The sequence below is a fragment of the Aedes aegypti genome, chromosome 1, assembly GCF_002204515.2.
Source record: "Aedes aegypti strain LVP_AGWG chromosome 1, AaegL5.0 Primary Assembly, whole genome shotgun sequence".
Classification (NCBI taxonomy): domain Eukaryota; kingdom Metazoa; phylum Arthropoda; class Insecta; order Diptera; family Culicidae; genus Aedes; species Aedes aegypti.
Genome location: NC_035107.1, coordinates 216,753,326 through 216,776,203, shown reverse-complemented (window position 1 = coordinate 216,776,203; position 22,878 = coordinate 216,753,326). Strand labels below are relative to the sequence as shown.

The following is a 22,878-nucleotide window of genomic DNA, read 5'->3' as shown; positions in this document are numbered from 1 at the left end:
GGGTGACAATGGGTCTAGGGGGTGAGATTGGGTCAAAACGGATAATTATGATTTATGTAATATATCAGCTAATAACGCTGATATCTCTAGAAATAATTATTCATATGTTGGGGAACATATTATTACACATAATTCATTACTATATACATTTTTAGAATTAGTAATTTTTGTTTACTATATCAATAAACTTGTATGTTGAAACTAGATAAAACTTAAAGCATTAAATTTCTCCTATGCAAAGTATAACGCATGTACTTTAACCTCTATCGTTGTATTAGTAGAAGGTTGAAAGACTTTTCATTACACTTCACAAGTATTTTGCGGAATCTAATTGATTTTTCCACAAAAATTTTATTTTTTCGGTACGGTGTCTAAAACATTGAAAATGGGGGTGAGATTGGGTCAAGCAAGAACGATAGTAAATTAAATTGCAAGACCACATTTTTGGCATTTTACGGTGCCGGGTGTTCTTATCCCTCATTAAGATGTGTTGATTCTTTCTAAATACAGCATCTCTGAAACATCAAACAAGTCTACTTGAGGATTCCGTGCATCGAATAATAATGCAACGAATTTTGACAACTTCTCAAACCATCAACTGTGTTTCGTGCGCAGCAACATCGTAAAATTTTATCAATTGTTTTTTTTTTTCAATAAATTTAATTATTTATCAGTGTTTTCATATTACAGAAACATCTCACGAAAGTACGAATGAGTTGGATCGCTGAAATACCGGTACTATGAAGTCAAAATCTGCCTGAAATATATTGATCAAGGAATGCCGCACCGAAATATAACTATTTGCGAGGGTTTAAAATAATCCCTGTTTCAGTACACCTCTGGGAAAACTGAATAGGCTTTATGGCAATGGGGATGAGATTTTGAAGATAATTTGAGGAAAACAAACAAGAAAATTTATGTAAACTTGACGATAGTTGGGTCTCATATATTTTCTCATGGCTCTTTAAATTTTTGGTATAATCGTTCTTTTAAGTGGGTTTATTATACATGTGAAACATCTTAGATATCTTATCGTCTTATCTTATCTTATAGGATGCAATTTCATCAAAATTTTTCAGCTGTGAATGGTTTTGAAATCATATTCTCAGAAATAAGTAATTTCAATAATAGTGTCCCAATGTCACCCCCTCTATGGGGTGAGATTGGGTAATTTTTCATTCACTTGTAGTTTCGCTGTGAATAAATATTTCTCAATAATTTTTTGAACAGTTGTCAATGTACCATCAAAGTACATACACACCAAATTTGAAGTTTATTGGAGCTAAATTTCGATAGTTGTTCAATAAACAAATCGTACATATGCCTTTTTGACCCATTGTCACCCCCAACGACGGAACATAAAATAACGTAACTACTAAGGACATACATTTTTTTGTAAATAACAAGAGTCGTGTACATTAATTAATAAAATTTGCTTCATGTTATTTTTTTTATTGTCATCAAAAATTCTGGGGGGTTGTGGGGTTGGATTATTCTGGAAGGGGGTAGGCTGAAAAAATGTCAAAAGTTTGCCGGAATTGCTATTTTGTAGATTCTTTACAGAAAGTCATGGAATCATCAATAAAAATTTATTAAGCACTTTCTAACTTAATTCTGTATAGCAATTGTAAGTAAATAAGATTAAAGTGGTAAATAAGGACGAGTATCCAGGTATTTTACTATCCTGGAAACGATTTACACAAATTCTGGGCAGCATTATCACTAAGTTCTTAGCAGGATTCACGAAAACTCGGGCAGGATTGTTAGCTAAAGGATATTCAACACGATTAAACATGATTATAGACAGAATTTTCATAGAATCCAGGCACATGATATCCTGGACAGGGTACATATGGATCTGAAAGCTATAAGTGTGTACTTATAGCTTGCCAGAATAAGAGTAAAATTTATGACAGAATTAGCATTCTCGGAAAATCCTAGTTGGTCAGTCCAGGGCAGAATTTTCAAATTATCTGACTGAATCGCGGATACAAATCTCGCATAATTCTGGTAGATTTTTTTCATAGGTAATCCAGAACAGGAATCTCAGAAACTTCTATGAAAACATTGTTCGTCCAATTATTTAAAAAAAAATAACACTGACTGACAACTATTTTGCTTTACGATAATTTTGGAATGGGAATGATTGATTGTGTACTGCTCATGCCATTGAAAATTTCAGCATTGTAACCACATTATTCCGCGATGGATTTTATTTTAGCCTCAATCAATCGCGTTTAACGCTTTACGGAGCCGAAATTTTTGTTGTTGTAATATTTACAATTTATTGGCTGTTTCAGTACCAAAATTAGTACGGGATGGATTTAGAGTACTCGTGGCAACTCGAGGTCAATCATCACATTTTTTTTTTTCAGGAAAAGACATGGTAAGGATTGGGTTTAGGGTTCTCTGCAGTTCTTCCGAGAGGTATATCAATTTCTTGTTGGTATTTGTATGCCGGATAACCAGGATCCTCAATCCAACACAAAGGGAATTAAACTGTTTTATAAGACAAGCGAAGGAAATCGTAAATCGCGACCACATAAATGAATTCGCGGGTCCCCAATGTGGGAGTGTGTCATGGCGTTGGTACACTGCGAATAATACTGCCAGGGCCGAATTTACAAAAGTGGGGGACCGGTGGTCACAGTTTCTTTGGGCCTTCAAAATGGACTAAAACTATTTTACTAATAAATATTCTTACCATACTTCCCGAAAAATAGTAGATATGTAACTGCTTTAAAACCCCCATAAATGCAACTTGAGTTTTGGGCCTTTGACAAAAATGATCTAATATTCTTTTCGCGGTAATTTCGTTATGCAAGTTATAACATATTATGTTCAAAAGCGTGTACATTTGTATGTATAAATTAAATCTATTGCTTTGAATGAGAAAGATCAATGTGATTCGTTGATGATTGTCGATAAAGTCGAAAAATGTTACCGTTCTCACTCAAATGTCAGATGTTTTCTTATTCCGGATACCAAGATTTGTGTGGTAAATGGTTTAAAATTTACCATGCACAAGTTCTCACTGTTTATCAGCAAACTCTCCCAGCAAACCCCCACTGGAGTGTATACGAGTAACTGACACTGAAGAAGACTGCAAATGGTAATCGAAATACGCGTATCTGTCAAAGATAAACATTGAAGGTACAAGGTACTCTAATTTACTTTTTAGTTTCTCTTTTGGGACCTTCCTTAGCCGAGTGGTTAGAGTCCGCGGCTACAAAGCAAAGCCATGCTGAAGGTGTCTGGGTTCGAATCCCGGTTGGTCCAGGATCTTTTCGTAATGGAAATTTCCTTGACTTCCCTGGGCATAGAGTATAATCGTACCTGCCACACGAGATACGAATGCGAAATGGCAATTTTGGCAAAGAAAGCTCTCAGTTAATAACTGTGGCAGTGCTCATAAGAACACTAAGCTGAGAAGCAGGCTCTGTCCCAGTGAGGACGTCAATGTCAAGAAGAGGAGGAGTTTCTCTTTTGGAATTCTTCTCAGAGGATTGAAATATATTATTATAGGTTATATAGAGTTATAACTTTTCCATTTAATCCAATTTCAAAGTATACGTAATGTTTAGTTTTTATAATAAAGTTTAAGGTAGTTGTTATAACAAAAATATGCCAAAACACATGAAACATGAACATTGTACTACTCTTTCTTTCTTTTTGAAAATTTCCTAATATTAAAACTGTTTATTTTATTTTTTATGTGAATTGTTCCTGACACCGTCGGTGGGGGAGACAATCGGTCAGAGGCATGCCCGGATTCGGGGGGTGCCAAGGGGACAAATGCCTCGGGAAGTATCACTGTACGCGTTAACATGCATGAAGTATACTGATACCTTTTCAGCTCTGTCACCAACTGATTTTCTTTGATTCAAAATCGTGAGATGAATTAGCAACAATCATCAATGACGTGTACAAATTTCAATGACGGCCTACTTCGCCTTAAGGATTGTTTTCTGTTATGCGGTAGTCAGTATTTGTAAGAATAAAAGGCGATGTAATCTTCTCAACGTTTTATTTCAGAATGGTATTATTTGTCATTGCCTACTTAGCTCTAGATTTATTCATCAAAGCCTACTATCATTAAAAAAAATGAATAAAATTCATGACATTTTTTACGAAAGCATGCGGCAACCAGAGAAAGTCTGGAAACTTTACTTAATAAAATTAATCGATTTTAAAAAAAATCATGCTAATAAAGCAGAGGACGGAATAACTTTAAAGAACTCTCTTTCAATTTCAAAAGGATCCATAAAAGATAATCAATTCGTTTTATCTCTGAAAACATTTGATGTTGTGATAATGATGAATGCCAGAAGCTTTCCTGGATATGAGGTATCCTTAGAAGCAATGATGCATTTTGAACTGAACGCGAGCCAAAAGTGAACGGATTTGCACTTGATCGCAGTAATCAATGAACTTACGAGCAAGAGCCTGCCGCTGCTCAAGAACGGCCCGTTCAGTTCACAATTATGATTGGAGCTCCCACTTGGGAAATTAATATTTTAATCGTCGTAATTTATTATGAACAGAATAAAACATTCTGTCCTTGAAATAATGCACATCAAAAATATAACTTTGACATAGATTTTTGTTGTAAATCAGTCAAAACTAATTAAGTTCAATTTTATATTTTTGAACTGATCAATGTTCAAGCCTACTTGATCGCTGCGTTCAATAAAATGAACTGAAACGCGAACTGAACGCGTTCAAATGCATCACTGCTGAGGAGAAAAGGACATTTTTTGGAAGTGCCACTCAGGAAAAAGTATAAATACTCTGTTTGCGGCAAAATTGTTGAATTCTTGATGCAACTTTTGCTCCCATAATTTAAAATTTTGATGAGAATAGCATCATTTCACAAACAATTGAAAAAACGTGTTTGCCATTGTATTAACTTGTGCCTTTGTTTTTTTGGCTAAATTAGATGGGTGAAGAGATGCAATGTTCTATATGAGAAGATTGAAAGCTACTTTGGAGTAAAATGGCTTTGAAGTTTTTCAACAATTTTTCACTCCATACAAATTGTACGATTTATTCCATTATTCCCGTTGGACAGTACAATTAGAACATAGTACAATTCGAAAGATGTCCATTTCTCTTATGTATCGCTAAAATTGCCAAATTTTGACCCCATACCGCTTTTTGTGTGTAAAAATGGAAATTTTTGTATGAGCCTTAACGCTTGAGCCTACTTTCCCTCCCTCTAGAACGTTTCGTTATTTGTGGACGGCACCTGATCATATACTTCATATTAGGGTTGAGCACTATGAGTTTTCGGATATTTATTTTTTCTGGGCACCCTAATGATGATCATGATTAGGGTTACCAGACGTACTCTTTTTAGAGTACACTTAATCTCTTTTGCCTTAAAAATTTGTATTCTTTAATTTTTGCTGAACGGACTCAAAAGCACTTTACTTTAGATATTACTGACGATTGCCGTACAAATCAAATACCTTCGTCTTCTGAGCTTTAAATAAAATTTTCAAATAACATAGAATTTATATAAAACATGTAGGAACGGGGCAATATGGTCATAGCCGATCATAGCACCTCATCACGAAAATTGAAAATAATACATGTCATTTTTGCAGTTACATTGTAACATCTTCACCGTATATGATTCGGACTTTTGAGCGATACCAGAGTTTTTACTGTCAAAATTATTTGAATGGCAATGTTCGTTAAGTGAAACTGTGAAAACCATGATCTGTTGAACTGTCGGCAAAACATTTTATTTCATGATTCAAATCAAATTTTAACTCAGTTTTTGTATTTAACGATTCCATACATATCGTCTTCTTCTACATTATGTCGTGCAAGCGTTTTTTCTTTCAATCAAAATCATCATATTTTATTGCTCTCGTGTTGTCATGTTCAGTTTTGATCTCCAAAATAATGTATCGTACCTACACTGCCCATAACTGCATGATTGTAATATTCGACAAAAGTAGGCATTGAGGAAATGGAATACCGATTGTGCATTTTATGGCAGTATGGGAAGCAACTAAAATTTCCACAAATTACCTTGAGTTCTTGGTAATTGTGCTTATTTAAAAATGAAATTTTGTACAACTCATATCGCATATTGGGTGAAAAGAAAATAATTCTGAGAGAAATTTACGAAGCTCGTGTATAATCGCAATGTGACTGTTTTGCGGTTACAATCAGCAATGTGACAAAACAACTTGGATTTATTAGAATTTTCTTGATAAATCTCACAGATTTTAGTAAGTTGATCGAATGTGTTTATCATTTGATGGCTCTTCACAGTATTAACTCGAAATTGTCAAAAATGTCGATTGTGACAAATTTGCAGTTAAGGGCAGTACATCGAGAAAAAACAATTGACAATTGAAATCGGTTGCCATGAGATAAACTGCGCACTGTGATCAGAAGTTTTGAACAGAACATGAACAAAACACGTTCAAATGCATCTCTGATTGAAACGGTTCTTATTGCAAAGTTTCAGAATATTCGGCCGAAAAAAAACCCTCGATGCTATGAAGTGAATCATTGAAGTGCCCAAATAGATTGACACGCTATAATTTACAAAATACAACTGGGAGATGGAAGTAACACTTCGAACTACAAATCAACCTTTTGAGACGATCGATTTGTAATGTGTTTCTATGCTTTTTGAGATCTTTTCCTTAGGTGGCCCATACTGCGCCTATCAACCCAACTGGCTGAATCGAATAAAGAATTCATTTTTTTATTTTTCTCATTCAATACAAGAATAAGTGACGTAATAGTGAAACTATTATTAAACAGTCAACTAACTTTTGATTTTCAGTTAAAATTGTTGAAGTGATTTTGATTTGTTAGGCTATTTGAAACAACTCGTGTCCAAGCACTTTTTCTAGGAATGTCGTTTTGGCGACGCAATTAATAACAACAACGCTGTGAGAATGAAAGCCTTCTAGCTTTTTTAACCTTTTTACAAGTTCTTAGTTAAAAGACACCGACACATTTATGCTTCCAGTGGACGATTTATTTGCCCTTTGAATCAAGCACAATACTAGACAACGGACTAGCATGCAACGCCCAGTGTCACTGTCGAAATACATACCTGATGAAAAGTATTCCGGACTGAAGTGGGAATCGAACCCACACTTTTGACAGAATGCGGCTGAATGGTTGATTACTAACCGCACGGCTACGAAGCCCACGAGTTTTACTTTATTTGAGAGGAAGCTTGAGTTTCTTTTCAGATTCAAGGTTTTAAAATTTACGCTTCTCAGTTCTGCTGGTTCCTTTACAAAAAATATTTGTGCTACATTTTGCAACAAACATTGTTATGCTTTATACTAAAAAACTTTGTTTCTTCAACAAACTTTTTTGAATGATAATAATTAGCGTTAGCGTAGTTACAAACTTTTTTGAATGATAATAATATTACAAAAAGTCGAACGAATTTCTGTATAATATGTGTTATTATGAAAAAATATTATTTAAATAAATCGATTCGCTAAGAGTCAGTGTAAGAAAGGTTAGGGATCAGCTACTAAGTTCAAAAGTATGGCATGGAAGTGCTTATTGTTTCAAAATTTTCAAACAATTCCTGTCGAGATAAACCCCATATCCTAAAGTGAACAACAAATGTTCCCATGTAGTGCTTTACCATATTACAAAATTGGCGAAACATAGAGTCAATTTTCGTGACATACTTTATGAAAAGTTAAGAATAGTGTCTCACTGACAAATTGTACGAAAAGCGACAATTGTTTGGATTGTTTAGGCGAGAAAATGAAGTAGTTAATGAATATTTGCATTTTTGTAATGTTTCTTTTGGTTGTCAATCGAGGAATAAAAGTGGGGTTGAACTTTGCAAAATTTATTTTGCAAACCGAAAATTGGCATTTACCAGCCAACTTTAATTGTAATGAAAATGTAGGAAAAATGGTTTTTATTCGAATATTGACAAATTTTACACCATTTAAGCGACAGCTCGTCAAAATTAGCTTATTCCATTTCCAAATTTTCGGAAACATAACCCAACTTTTATTCGTCAAAAGATTTAACTCAAATAACGACTTAAGAATCGAGAAAAAAAACAATAAAAATGGTTAAGACAAGAAAACTAAGAAGAGCACTAACAATTTTCAGAATAGGTTAAATGTACTCTTCAGTACACTTTAACATAATTGAAAGAATGCACTCTCTCCAGTGAGAGCAAATATGGTAACCCTAATCATGATTCAATATAAATTTTCTCGAACATGACATATCCAATTCCAGAACAGTTTGGATGCCTTAGTAATAGTAGTTTGGATGCCCATCAGCTACCGGAATAGAATTGAGAGGAGTTTAACTCGTTATTGCATTTACATGGCATTGCCACAAGTAGTACTGAAGGATTTATTCAATCCACTAATGTATGTATTGATAGAAAATCATAATAACAATATTGATAATGAATGTATCGAGTATCGACTACGCACGGGTTACTTTGATACTACTCAGCTGATATACCTGATTTGTGTATAACCCTACACCAGTAGCTCAACACGTTGTTGTTGCTTTTATTTATTGCCATTTGTTGGTGTCGTCGCTCGCTTACGAACCAAATAGTGATTACATCCAGCCGTCGCCGTTCGCGTTCGGTCAGTCCCAGTCGAGCGCTGCTACTCCCCGCGTCGTGACGAACTGAGTACGAGCTGCTCCTCGCCGCGGTATTTGCCTTATCTGTAGCCGTATCGTGTGCCAAGAACACTTGGTTCGTCGTCCACGTTGAGTTGTGCATTTTGTTTTGTTTTTACGCCCTTAACTTAAATAGTGAAAGACGAACAGTGTTCTGATAAAAACGTGACCGAATTGCATCGGCAAGTGCATCCGCAAGTCACGCTACGCAGATTCAGCTGGAAAGTGTTCGCAAAGTGATCCCGAATGATCTGCAAAGTGTCGTCGTATCGTGAATTAATCGTTTGTTGACGGATGTGATCTTGAACCTGAAATCGTAGTCGTGCACGTTTTTCTATAGAATAAGCAATACATACTCACGGAGACGGGTTGCTGTGATTGTGAAGAACTTCGCGGCGAATGTGTGAAAGTGCAGAAACACAAGTCGTGTGATGTCGTGCTAAAAAGTTCAATCGTAGAAGGTGCGTCACTGTTCATACCTTTCAGCCGGGCAAGTCACAGCAATCCATGAGACGACAACGACGACGGTCGTGATAGTCGCTTCGCTTCATTCAGTATACAGAAAGGTGACGAAATATTCCTGAATTTTTGTTCAATCTCAGCAGGCGATAGTAGAGCTAAATAATCTAAATGGCATTTTTTTTCCTGGAAAAGACATAAAAAGGAACAGTTTCCTTGAGCAATAAAATCTTGTTGGTCGTGGTCGCGTCGCCAGATACGGTGACAGTTCAAGGAGTACCGGCTCAAGCGAATGGCGAATTCGAAAGCCGCCCGAAAAAAAGCCGGTCCCGGTTTGTCACGCAGTAGTGTTTGCGCGATTTTTGTTTACATCAGACCTTCGCTGCTGGCTGCCGTGAGAACAGCGGGAGAGCGTTGATTCAGCACAACATTTTTGTGTGTACGTAAAACAACGTGCGCGATCAATGCAATGTGATGGCTTGCTGAGTTCTCGCGAAATTTAAGGAAGTACCAAAAACGAAAAGGTCGTTTGATTTATCAAACTCGTCGCGCCAACAATTAATTGCTGTTTGGTGCTGGAGCAGGTTTTTTGGGCTTTGAGCCGTCTTTCACGAATGTTCTTCTTCTTCTTCTTCTTGGCGTAACGTCCCTAATGGGACACGGTTATTAACTGAGAGCAGGGCCGTCCATTTTCAATTCATTGAAAGCATTTTCAGTCCCCAACTGACTGACTCAAGCTTCCCTTGCGATTGAAACTCTACTGTTTCGTTTCAATCCGACAAACATTTCTTTTCATCGCAGCAAGCGTAGTCTTTCATTTCTTTCGTTTTGCCTGTGCGTCGCGCGTCATATATCAGAGCCTCACTGCAGCGAGCTGGTCTTTCAATCGGTAGTCTCTAACTTTAGGAGCATATTAATTCAAGAAAACGACGTGGTGGCCCGCATACTTCTCTATCTTAATTTATTACCTAACAAGTTATATACATTACTTTTGCAAAAAATCTATAAAATTCAATTTGAATCATTTTGATAGATTTCAATGAAATCAAATGAAACGAAGTTCTTACTCTTTCATTTAACCTTTCTTGTTCGCTGCTTTCAACCAGGTAACGAAACGAATGAGTGGTGAAAGAAGAACGAAGCGACGCAGTTGTTCGTCACCATCGAGACGACGCAACCAAACCTTCGTGTTTCACAAAATGCTTTCGAAAATGCACAGCCCTGACTGAGAGCTTTCTTCGCCAATTGCATTTTTGCATATGTGTCATGCATATAGTCGGCGTTAAGTCAGAGTGTACCAAGTACAAAACTTGGGAAAATTGAATTACTTTAACTTAATTTCATTTTGATCAGATTTGATTAATACTGTAAACTGCGAGAGATATGTATCAAGTAGTTGATCAATAAAAATCGATAAAAGTATGCAGACAGAATGCACCATGTGCTTATTACCATAACAGTGAAAATTATCAGAGCGCGCAGAGGAGTGCTTGGAAATGAAAGATATTGCAAGTGATTTGTAATTTTTTTCGACATCGTACTATTCTTCTTCTCATCAGTCAATGGAAATTCATAATCATTATTTAGTTCGATGTATTTAATTTTAATTTTTGACCATTTATCATATTTGGATGGGTGAAATTGCAACAATTGCTGTGCAGACAGAGTAGACCAAGTGTCAAAAAGAAATAACTTTTTTGATTATTGCATTTTTTGAGTCGATTTCAGAAGCCGATAGAAGTTTTTGGATGTTATATAGTGTCTGTATGGAATGTCATAGAATCCGCTTGTTGATCCAGTATATTTTGGTCATTACTTAAGGTTTTCACTTGATCCACTCTGAAAGAACATCAACACATATTTCACCTAGTTTTTGTAGCCTATCTTACTCAGATTTTTCTCACCTTTCTCAGTGATATCAAAATTCAAAACCTGCGCTAATGGTGAAAAAACGGTCTTTCTAAAAAAATCAAAATAGCGGCCAAATTCAAAATGGCCGCCAAAATAATTTTAAACTTCGAATTAAAGCTACACTATTCCTCTATATGATTCCACAGCTTGCTTTGTGTTACAAGAAAAATATGAGACATATCGCGTGAAGAAATATCTAAGGTTTATCAAAAAATGGGCTTTACAAGGCGTACAATGGATCCACCAATTTGAGAAAACCGAAAGACATAAAATTAGAATTCCAACGATGGGTGCGGATGGCAGCCTGGTTTCAACGAGAATTGCTCATATACAGGATTTTTTTATTCCTTTTGTAGTCCTGCAGCATTTCACGAGACATTATTTTTCAAATACAAAGATTTTAAATTATTGTACAGCGTCATTACCAAGATTTTTCAACAGATTCTTCTACATAAAATGAGATTCACAAACAAAAAGTGTTCTAAATTCAATGATCTCAGATTAACATTAAAGTTCGTTAAAGTTTTAGGTCTGACAATCTTATATGATACGCAATCAGTAATACAATAAAAGTATACAAGAATCAAGAATTTCATCGATATTAAATAAGTTTTTTTGTGTTTGGATTCACTAGAAAAGTTTACTCTTTTCGAATCTAAGGCAAAGGGTTGAAAGGACAAAAGGTCTAATGACTAAAGGTCGAAGAACAACAGAGGTGGGACAAAAGGTCGAATATATTTTTTCAAAGACGGAAAAATTATTGACTAAGCAAATCATTTGCGACGTTTTGTCCTTTCGACCTTTTGTCTTTCAACCTTTTGTTCTTTTGATCTTTGGTCTTTCGCCCTTTTGTCCATAAACCACATTTTAAGGTTATCGTTCTTCACCGAATTCTCAATTTATTTGTTAAAAAATGCTGTCTCAAAATCAACAAATGTGATCAAATGTTGAAGGTGCGCATCAACTTGATTTTGTTACATGTTCTAACAAAATGCTTGTTTTGACAAACAAATTTTTAATTTGACGTGGTACGAAAAATGTGTGGAATAAATCCAAATGGTCTAGTAAACACATATTGAAAAATTCTTTATTTTACCAAATATTAAATCAGGATTTGTTAAAGGTCATATAAATAATAAGTAGAACAATCCTGATTGTCCCTGACTGACCCAGGTATTTTCGTGCGTAGGACATGTCCTATCAGTCCTACCCAGGGAGGGCAAGGGAGCCATGGCCTTAGTTAAACTTTCACGAATAATTAGAATCAATGCAATAGTAAATACTTTTCAGAAACGCATCATATGATTTGATAGATTCTATTTTTCAATAAATCTGGAATAATGGGCGAAGTTTTTGGAAATAAACTCTCATGTGTAAAATTAATTCAAACATTCAGAATGGGAGTTTTTTGGCTTTAGACGAATTCCATCCAGAATGAGTCAAAAAAAAAAATCGTGCTCAATTGTCTTCGATTTGGATTAAATTTTGCACATGTTTTTGGTATGGTAGAATAAGTGTTTCCATAGAAAAATTGATCATTTTGACTCAAGTGTAACTTTTGAAAATGGCCTCTAAATTTTTGCATGCAACTTATTTGAAAAATTCTTTCACCGAAACTGTTGATTTTAGAGAAAAATGTTCTATGAAGAAGCTTTACGTATTATTATTAATGGAGAATCATAAATAACTAATGAAAATGGCCTATTTTAATATTTAAATTATATTTTTCGCATTAAACTCGATAAATTTGAAAATAGCTACTTTCAGAGAAATTATTCATATAATCATTATGGCTTAGAATCATTTCAAGATTCTTACTGTATCATCAAAACGTCAAAATTTTGACAAAAATCGAAATTATGAAAATCGACCAAAAGTTGTTTTTAGAAAAACTTTTTATTAAAAATTTTTCCATCATGAAATTTTGTCCTAATCAACTTTTTACTATCAAGATTCTATGGTGAAAATTAAAAAAATATTAAAAATGGAGTTTTTGTGTAATTTGAAGTACAAGTTTTATTTTTGATTTTTCTATGAAAATAAATGAAATATTTTTTCAGTGTATATTTTTTTCTTTTAGTCCAAACGGTTCACTACAACTTCTTCACAGAACATTTTTCTCTAAAATCAACAGTTTTGGAGTTAGAATTTTTCAAGTTGCATGCAAAAATTTATAGGTCATTTTTATAAGTTACACTTGAGTCAAAATGATCAATTTTTCTATGGAAAACACAAATTCTACCATACCAAAAACATGTGCAAAATTTAATCCAAATCGAAGATGGTCGAGTTCTGTGACTGACCGATTTGACATGGAATCCGTCTTTACGAGAAACAAGAAGATCAAGAACGATTCAAAAGCGATTTGGAGTGGAGTGCCATCGTTTGCTAAAGTTCTTTACGATTTTTTAACATGATTTTTCCAACTACAACGGAAGCTTACTTAACGAAGTTTAAGACTAGATTCGAATGCAATTTATATATCTGCAGATCAAGTAATACGACTCAATTATTAATTTGTTTATTTTGAAAAATTACTCTATCGAAGTGCCTTGAATACAGAAACTTTAGAGAACTCTAGCTTGAAAAAATGGATCAAAAATAGACCAGACAGGAACCGAAAATGGATCAAACAGGAAACAGAAAGACAAAATGTAGCCTAAAATGAACCAGAAGAAAAGAATATCAGGCCAGACATTTCTCTTTTTTTTTTTGTAATTCATTACGACAGTGTTACTGCTCACTGTATGTATTTTTTCATGATTTTTTGATGCTGCTGAATTCCTCCAAGATTTTTTCTTCGAAATTTCTTCAAGAATTTTGTTTCGGAATTCTCAAAAATATAACCTGGATTTTAACAAGGATTACCGAGGAATTTTTCCAAAGACTCATTTAGATATTTTTCAAGGAAGCCCTAAGCCCTCCATGATTGTATCGATGCTTCCATCGATTTACTTAGTAACAAATGTAGAATTCGGTTGAAAGATTAGTGAAAAAATACATGGAAAAACTCCTAGTACAGGTATGTTCCGTTTTTATCACTTTCCGATTTTGTCACGCTCCGACTTTGTCACGTTCCGATTTCGTCAACAAATTATTCCGTTTTTATCAACACACAAAAATTGTTTATTTTTAAATTTTCAAAATGTTTAGAATATAAACTAAAACTAAATACTTATTTAGAAGCAATTTAAATGCTTTTCAATAGCCTTACAGTTGAAATTTTCGACATTATGTTAATGTTGAGCACGATACATGGTGGGTGTCAAGTCATATACGATTCAATAAGGTTTGACTCCCTTTTATCCACTAATCAATTGGAGTTTTCAAACTAAGCATGGTCTGTTGGAGAAGATTGGCCCATTTTTCAACAATCGAGAGTTGCTCTGGCCACGTCCTAGCAACAACAGGTATTTGTGATTAGTTGAATACGGACTAAAGAGAGTTGCAGAGACCTCTCCTCTTTCTTATATAACATGGCATCAACAGCCCTTAATCCATTAATTACATCCCCCTCCCCCTATGGTATGTTTTTTGTATGAAAAACATAAATAATTTATATGACATGTAAGATATCTCAACCACCACACCCCCCCGCGAATAATGGACGATCCCATATATGTTCAGTTATTTTTTCATAAGGGATGCACTTGGAAATCCTTAGATCCTGTTCCAAGGAGTAGGGAAAGAGGTCCAGCAAAACTAAGCAATCTGTAGAAAATTTTGGAATATCCGTATAATAAGTTTGCATCGAGGAAGAGGGTAAAGGGCTGACAATTTGGGAAACTGTTGATACTGGACGTTCCCACATCACGCACGTTTCCATCCCAAATTTGCTGGGATCTTGATCTTTCAGCAGACATGAACCCCTTCCCCACATAAAGGCTAAAAAGTTAATTAGGAGACTTATACTAACAGCCATATGTTTATTCATAAAACTATACAAAAGAGTTTCTTACCGAAAAGGTGTAATTTGGTGATGTTTGTTCTAGAGTTTGTACACTTTTGTGTTTTAATGAATTTCTATATAAATAAAAATGGAATATTGTTTGTGTGTCACGAAGCGGCTTAAGAACGGGAAAATTCTCTGGAATAACTGGAAAAAAAAAATTTAAAACTAATCTGTCGTTTTGTATGGGAGATTGCATGCCATTTATCAGCAGCCTACTTGATTTCAAAACAAAATTTAACGGGACCACAAGTACTTTACATTATTTTTACCTAACAAAAAACTAGAACCTTAGGTTAGTTTATTGCCAGACTATCCGTGATCTAACGTAAAGCTAAAAGGCGATGGTAGCGCTGTTCTAGATTGGCGATTAAGTGCATCCCTGTCAATGGTGGTAGTAATAACTTTAGAAGAAAGATCACCACAATAAATTTATTGATATGGTTTTGTCAATTGAAAGCACTGGAAACCGTTTCAGTTTGAAAAACTTTAAAAACATAGCTCCACATTTAATCGAAAAACGGGTGTGGCCAAAAATGCAAAAAAATGTACCTTTGCAAAAAACTTCTCAGTTGATAACTGCGAAAGTGTTTATAAGAACACTAAGCTGAGAAGAAGGCTCTTTCTTAGTTGGGATGTAATGCCATAAAGAAGAAGAAGCAGAATGATGAGTTACTTGTAGTTGTTATTACAAATACGACGAACTTTATAGTGTAAAGGACATTAATGTGATTATCGTTTTAATTTTAAATATTACATTTATTGAAATTACAACCAAGAAAACTAAAACTATTTATGATACATAACAAAATCATATTGATTGATAGGTGTCTGCAATCAACTTTCGTTAAGAACCTATAAAAATGAACAATTTAAATGCTCCTCACAACTCCTAAATATCAATACTGTTTATTTATATGATGAAAATGTGTATTATCCTGACAAACAGCAATTTTCTTTTCAAATTAGTAAAATATTTTGTCTAAGAAAATTGTTTCGTTTTTGTCACGGTTCCGTTTTTGTCAACTGAAAATTGCCGATCGTGTTGATAAAAACGGAACATATCTGTATAGTCTATGAGGAAAACTTGGGGTAATCCCTGAAGAAATAACTGGAGGTGAATCGTTGGAGTGCTCAAGGTTTTCTTGGAGATAGTCCTCTAATCACCCCTAGCAAAATCACTAGAAAAATTTCTGGGAGTATTGGTAGAGAAATCTCTAAAAAAAAATCTAGAGGGATCCAATTAAATCCAAGTGAAATCTTTAGAAAAATCACAAGAAAATTTCTTTAAGTTTTCCATGAGACATGTGAGAGGAAATTCTTAAAGAACTGCTGTAAAGCTGCATCAAAGTCTTTTTTTTTTATCTTTCGAGCCCATAGAATTTTCATCAGGATTCACTGCAATCCTGATGAGGGAAAAAGAGACTCGAGAGAGCATTTTGATTAAAAGAGAGACCTTAGCGATCTTGCATTAAAAATAGAGATTATTCAGAGGCTTTCATTAAATAGATACCCAACCAACAAACATTAGTAGCAGAATATGTTTGAGAGTGGTTGGTTCAACTCTTATTCCGTGAAATCGATTGTTGGGAAGTCTCTAGAAAAATACCTGCTCCCAGTCCTACAGCAATTTCTTCAACTCAAAACCGTTTAATAAATCTGTTTGTTAAACAACTTGAATAGTAAACATGAATAGAATAAGAATAATTTGAATTAGGGTACCTATAAGAAGAGAATCTTCAAAAGAAATTTGGTTGTTGACGTATAGGCCCCAAAAAATATTGAATTAAGCCTGTAAACATATAAAATCTACTAAGATTAATTAAATATAAAAAACATTACCTACATTAATATAAATTTCAAATTTAATTGACGCTTATATTGAGCTGTTCGGTAATCCAATCCGCATGGTTATATATGGAACAGGGCGCCCATAAGATAATGTAAAACTACAATACTATAACAAATTATAACATCAATAAACTCCAAGGTAGAATTAAAAAAAGGAAAACATTTTTAACGAAATCCTGGAAGATTTTTCTTTAGAATCCTGAACAACATCCTCACAGAATTTCATGAAAGTGAAGAGCAAACATAAGATAAAAAAATATTCAGATTTGGTTCAAAATATTTACATTCTCTGACAACCGTATGATTTTACGAAAATGTTTGATTTAGTAGATGTGAAAGAAGTGCGAATTGTATCGTTTCTTAATTTCATCCCGCATTTAAAAAGATTAGGCAAACCTAGAGCTAGTAGTACTATTTAATTCGGTGCAATTTGGGAAATAATGGTGGAACTAGCTACTTTGTCGATCTATTGTATGCAAAACAAAAAAATGGAAAATTATGTTTGATGGATCATTTCCCTCTCCCCACCTTGACTTGCTTTGTTTGATTAAAGCATTCTAGAAAAACATCTTTTAGAAGTTCCTGGTGTAAATCCTAGAAATTTTATCTGATTCCACTAAAAATACCTAAAAATATTAAACTTCTTTCATTTTTTACGAATTATAATTTCACAAATGTGATTTCAATTATTGGAGCGAATGACGCTAGTGTATGACGGCTCACCGTAGTAGCATGTCCGAAAGAACTTGAAACTATTGAGAACCAGAGCTACAGGTCCAAAGCCCTGATAAAGGTGGATGGTTGTGATGGCTATGACCGTGGTCATCATGTAAAGAACAAACGGACAATGCTGTATCGTGTCAGCACCGAGGAGGTAGCCCCTCTAGCACGATGTAGGTTGCGCAACCCAAGAAAGGAGGATTCGTTACAAAACAAATAAAAAAAGATTTCTTAGGAAGTTGTTGAACTAAACCAGTATAAAATATCTAGAAGCACTCCTGTTGTATAAAGCTAGCACATAATATTCAAGATATAAAAACTGGGTTAGCAATTTGAAGAAGAAGTAACAAAAAAAAAATGTCCTTTATGACAGGAGCAATTTATCTAAGTACAATTTATTTAAAAGCTTGATTTTGTCCACAAAGTTATCGAAAAAAATAGTTTCGAATATAATTCAACTTCCCTTACATCTATAGGAGCACTACTAAAATAAACTATTTTTTATGAAATTAGAAAAAAAAATAAAATCTTTGTTACATCAATTGAAATCATTTCATCTATCCTTCATGGGTAAAAATATAAAAAAATGATGAAATACAATTTTATTTTGTGTTTAGCCAGTGCGATAAATCTTGTGCTACTATAGCAACAGAAATTAGAAATAGCGCTACTATAGGGGCCTAAGCGATATCAAATATAAAAATCATTATGCGTAGATATCACATTTTTAGGGGCTCAGATAGCCGTAGCGGTAAACGCGCAGCTATTCAGCAAGACCAAGCAGAGGATCGTGGGTTCGAATCCCACCGATCGAGGATCTTTTCGGGTTGAAAATTTTCTCGACTTCTAAGGGCATAAGACAAAGTTTTAATTTTCTGTTAATAAGTGGATAAAGACATTTAACATATTTGTTACATTTGGCTTGAATGCTCAATGTGATTTTTGAAAGTTAAATTTTCAACAAGCATGAACCCGAGATACTTAACTTAACTAATCCTCTCAACGTAAAAACATGTCTACTTGAAGGTTTCAATTTTATTTATCTTATTGTTGTACTGTTCTCAACCGATAAATACTAAAGTGTTCCGTATCTATAGTTACAAGTGAATTTCTTACAAAATAATCGTAATATCATATCGTTCGGTCAGTTGTTGGTTGGGCTAAAGTGACAAATATTTGCAGCAAATATTTAAATTATGACATATGATGCACGTTTAAGTAGAAAACGTGTTCTATTCGTCCGGTTTCTACCTTAAAGACGTCATTCTCGAGCCGGGAACAAACAACACATTGCAAATTTATTAAAGAGCGTCGAAAGCGTGTAGGTCGGGATCGGTGTGATAAGTGGAAGTGGCATAATATATGGTACAAGTTTGCAATACCACGCCTATCTTATCGGGTTTTCCCCGCCGTGGAATGCAATTCGCAATAAAAAAAACTCATCGATTATCTTTACTCGATGAATATTGATTTGAGTGGTGGGACACAAATGACGATCTGAAGAGATGTTTTCGGAATATTCAAGTACAGTGCGGATTCTGGACACGTGACTTGACGTTTAGCTATGATTGCTGATTAAGTCAATTTCGGATAACTGAATTATACCAAAAATTCAAAATGTTTTGCAGGAATCGTCTAGCATCCAAAATTTTGCACGATGATTTGAATGACTGTTACTTTGATTTTAAATAGTTTTAAGATTTTTGCGCCAAAATTTCATGAGTGCTCTTTGAAGAATATGAGATTACGATGTTAATGACATATTAATTTGAAATTTTTGTCGATCTAATGCTGAGGAAATAAGCAATGTTTTTTTAAGTGTTTGATGAAAAATGTCACAACTTTAGGTAATAATTTAGTACAAAAAATTCAAAAAATGTTTATGGAAAATACCTACGTACCTAGTATGAATAAGTTCGCCATTAAAAGTGTCAATTGGACGTGTAATTACAGAGATATGGACAAAACACTTTTTTTTGGTGAACCCAAACTTTTGAACAGGAGTGTACCTTTGTTAGTTTTATATACAACCAACAAGAATCTGTAAGTTTTATCTATTGTTGCAAAAAAAAACAATTTTGAAAATCAAATAAATACGAATTGCATTACAATTGTTCTCTGGGTAATCATACTTTGAATAGCTTGAACTTGATGCACATTTATTGACCTCAAGTGTAATGGCAGTAACCTTCAGTTACCGTTCCGACCATGGCATTTAGTAACTGCTTTCGAAGTGCAATGAAAGCACCTCGGCTGGACCAGCAATGACAAGCATGCGTTTCCTTGCGGTTTCCGTAAACAGACCAATTCAGCAACGACATACCTAGGTACAACTGAAGCGACGGCTTCTGCAACAGGTTTCGTACTGTGCAACTGCAAACGCAAAAATCACTAAAGTCATTATGCAAAACGGAACGATTCCTCAAAGGGCAGCTCGAGTTTGACGTAAGGCACCAAACTAGCTCCTTTGTAAGTCAGTTACGGGAGCGCTGCATATAATTCCAGGGCTGCGTAATTACCCCACAATTGTCGATTCTGTCGCTAATGTGTTCTATTCTTACTGCATTTGTTTGCAGTAAAACGTACGACATGTAATGATGACAGCAGTATACACTGTAAAGTATATGTAATTGAATCAATTATAGCGTTGACTATAGACGAACAATTGGAATCAAAGTACGATGCCGATTGAACCTCGTGGACAGGTTCGACAATGGCGGCGCAAATGTGGCGCTTTGATGAGTATGTGACGCAGAGAAGCACACGTGTAAGCTTGTCGCTAGTAAATTACGATCTAATTAGTGCGAATTACTAATTACTCAAATTATACAGTGCAACCGTGCAACAGTTTTGATGATATCTAACAAATATTAAGAAACTAAAGTGCAAATCTTTTTACGTAGCTTTTCGTACCGGTGCTGGAGTTCATTACGCTAAACAAAATCACACATCGACCATATTTTGATCTTTGAATAGATGGTTCCCGAGCAGCAACAAACACCCCATATCTTACTATGCATACCATGCTTAGTAGTCCAGGAATTGTCCACACGTCAATTTGGTATTATCATGGTATGGACCGATGCATGAGTTCACTATTTGACGTTTGAGCGGTGCCGTGTTATTCATGTGACGTCAAATTAGTGAACTCGTACATTGGTCCATTGAAAATATTGTTTGAAACAGTTGAGCAGGGTTGGGAAAAATTATGAAATTCACTCTACAGTAGCCAAGCAAAACAAATCACGGTCAGCGAAGCCAGTGAAACTCACGCCCATCGCTGCAGTCGGCAAATACCCTTGAAAATTACTGTAGAAAAATGTTTTATTTCCCACTGCATTTCCCGAATTTAGAGCCTTCAATGACACTAAATATTTAGAAAATTCATGCATCCGACATAGGCTACTTCATGAGATTCGCGTTTTAGAACTACTGTACTGAAAGAGCCACGTGAGTTTTTCGAAATTCCAGCCTACTACTATTACCATTCCCAGCACTGCAATTGAGGCATTTGAAAGCTAGACTGCACTATGGGCGGTTTCCATACAGACTGGCGGCCATCCATTTTTCCATCTCATGTCGTATTTATGAGTTTTGGGATACAAATTTGATGTTTTGTTTTCAAAAAAAAAAATAATTCGAGACTAACTTTTTAATAGGGCCTATAGCGAAATAATAAGTTTTGTTACTAATGTTGTATATAAGCCATTTATGCGATTAACGTTGTGCAAACCATTATAAATATTAGAATTTACATAGAAATGATTATATACATTATTTAGCGATATTCAGTTATTCTCTGAATTATTTCTTAGCTGTTTTTAATAGAAAATGGTTAAAAATATTGTAAAAATTCAAAAAGTCCCTAATTAAAAAATTGCAAATTTGTGCAGCTAAATACTTCACGATCCTTTAGTCTACATCTCAAAGCCCTTTGGAAATAAATTTTAGCCTGGGACAACTTGGGACAAAAAAGTATGGGATGTGCAAAGTTTCGATATAAAATCAAATATATTTTTTTCAGTGCACTCCCCGCATTTCTCCGACCTTAAATACGAATTTTTATTTCATTTTATTTTTCTAAGATAGCTTTTTGAATAAGTTTTCGGACAGTGTATGAAGATCTGTATAAAATATTACTATTATACAGTATATTGTATTCAATGTGAACCTTGTGTTTGCACTGAATTTTTCATTTTTCTTAAAAAAAAAACTAACTTTGACATACTGTATCAATTAAAATATAAAAGATCTTGTCCTGATATTCCAGGAATATCTTAATAGGGGCTTAATCAGGGGCCTGACTTAGCCGAGCGGTTAGAGACCGCGGCTACAAAGCAAAGCCATGCTGAAGGTGTCTGGGTTCGATTCCCGGTCGGTGCAGGATCTTTTCGTAAAGGAAATTTCCTTGACTTCCCTGGGCATGTAACGTTCTGCTCTGTTCCGATAAAGCTAACAGCTTAAGCGCCACCTTTCGAGAAAGGACCGTTAACTCTGTTCAAATATCCCGGCATGAGACTGCCTCCTCAGGGCAGGCCAACAGTTATAATCCAGAACTGAAATTCCACTTTGACCCAACAGAATTGCCAATTAACCGAATGGAAGATGGAAAAAAAGAATTTAAAATATAGAAAACGCTATCCAAAACTAAATGGTAATAAAAGTAATCTCAACTAAAGATTCAACAACTCCGACAAATTCCAACAATAGGCGACCGAGTTTGGTGAAGTCAAACCTAAACTCGAAGTAATCCAAAAATTCAAAATTTATACGATAATAAATAAAAAGAAAACAAAATAGAATTTAAAAAGTTTCACAAAAGCCTTAGTTCAGAATTTTATTTACGTTCGATTCTATTTCATTAGCCAAGGCAAACCCTAACTGCTTTTGTGACGTCACGTTCATTCGTAGCGAATTTAATAAGGTGTCTACAATTGGTTCACACACCCTAGTGATACATCTAACCTGTTTCCTAGGCGATGCTCCAACGACGGATGCCAACTGGACGGTGTCTTTGCTGCGTCGATTGGGTAGACGTCAGACGCTTGAACGGTCGAAATTCAAATTACCTCAACTCGTGTGTGAGCTCAATCATCGGGGTATAGGCGTCCCCGGGCTTCGGTGGAGAGAGCTTTATGGACGTCGCTCTATGCTTCACACTTGACGAAACGAGTTGTCACGTGGTGATCCTCGACAACCACCACTCGAAGATTGGACCGTATTTCCACACGAAAGCTCTGGCCGTAGTATCGGAAAAACTATCCCACTTGTCGGAGTGAGCCTGAGCTCAATTGCGCGTCGTGTGGCCTAGATTAGCCAAGATGACCCTA

General features: G+C 35.0%; 1 protein-coding gene across 3 annotated transcripts in view; it reads left to right on the top strand.

The window, feature by feature from the left end:
• Positions 1-22,878, top strand: part of LOC5569234 (sialin) — a 97,692-nt gene that overhangs the window by 26,499 nt on the left and 48,315 nt on the right. Inside the window, exon 1 of one of the 3 annotated variants that reach the window (XM_021857573.1) lies at positions 8,616-9,119. The exons of 1 other annotated variant lie outside the window; for it this stretch is intronic. The gene's annotated coding sequence lies outside the window, so the exon portion shown is untranslated. Of the gene's footprint in view, positions 1-8,615; positions 9,225-22,878 lie in introns of those variants that run through there. One more of the 3 variants, XM_021857571.1, reaches the window with a different exon arrangement.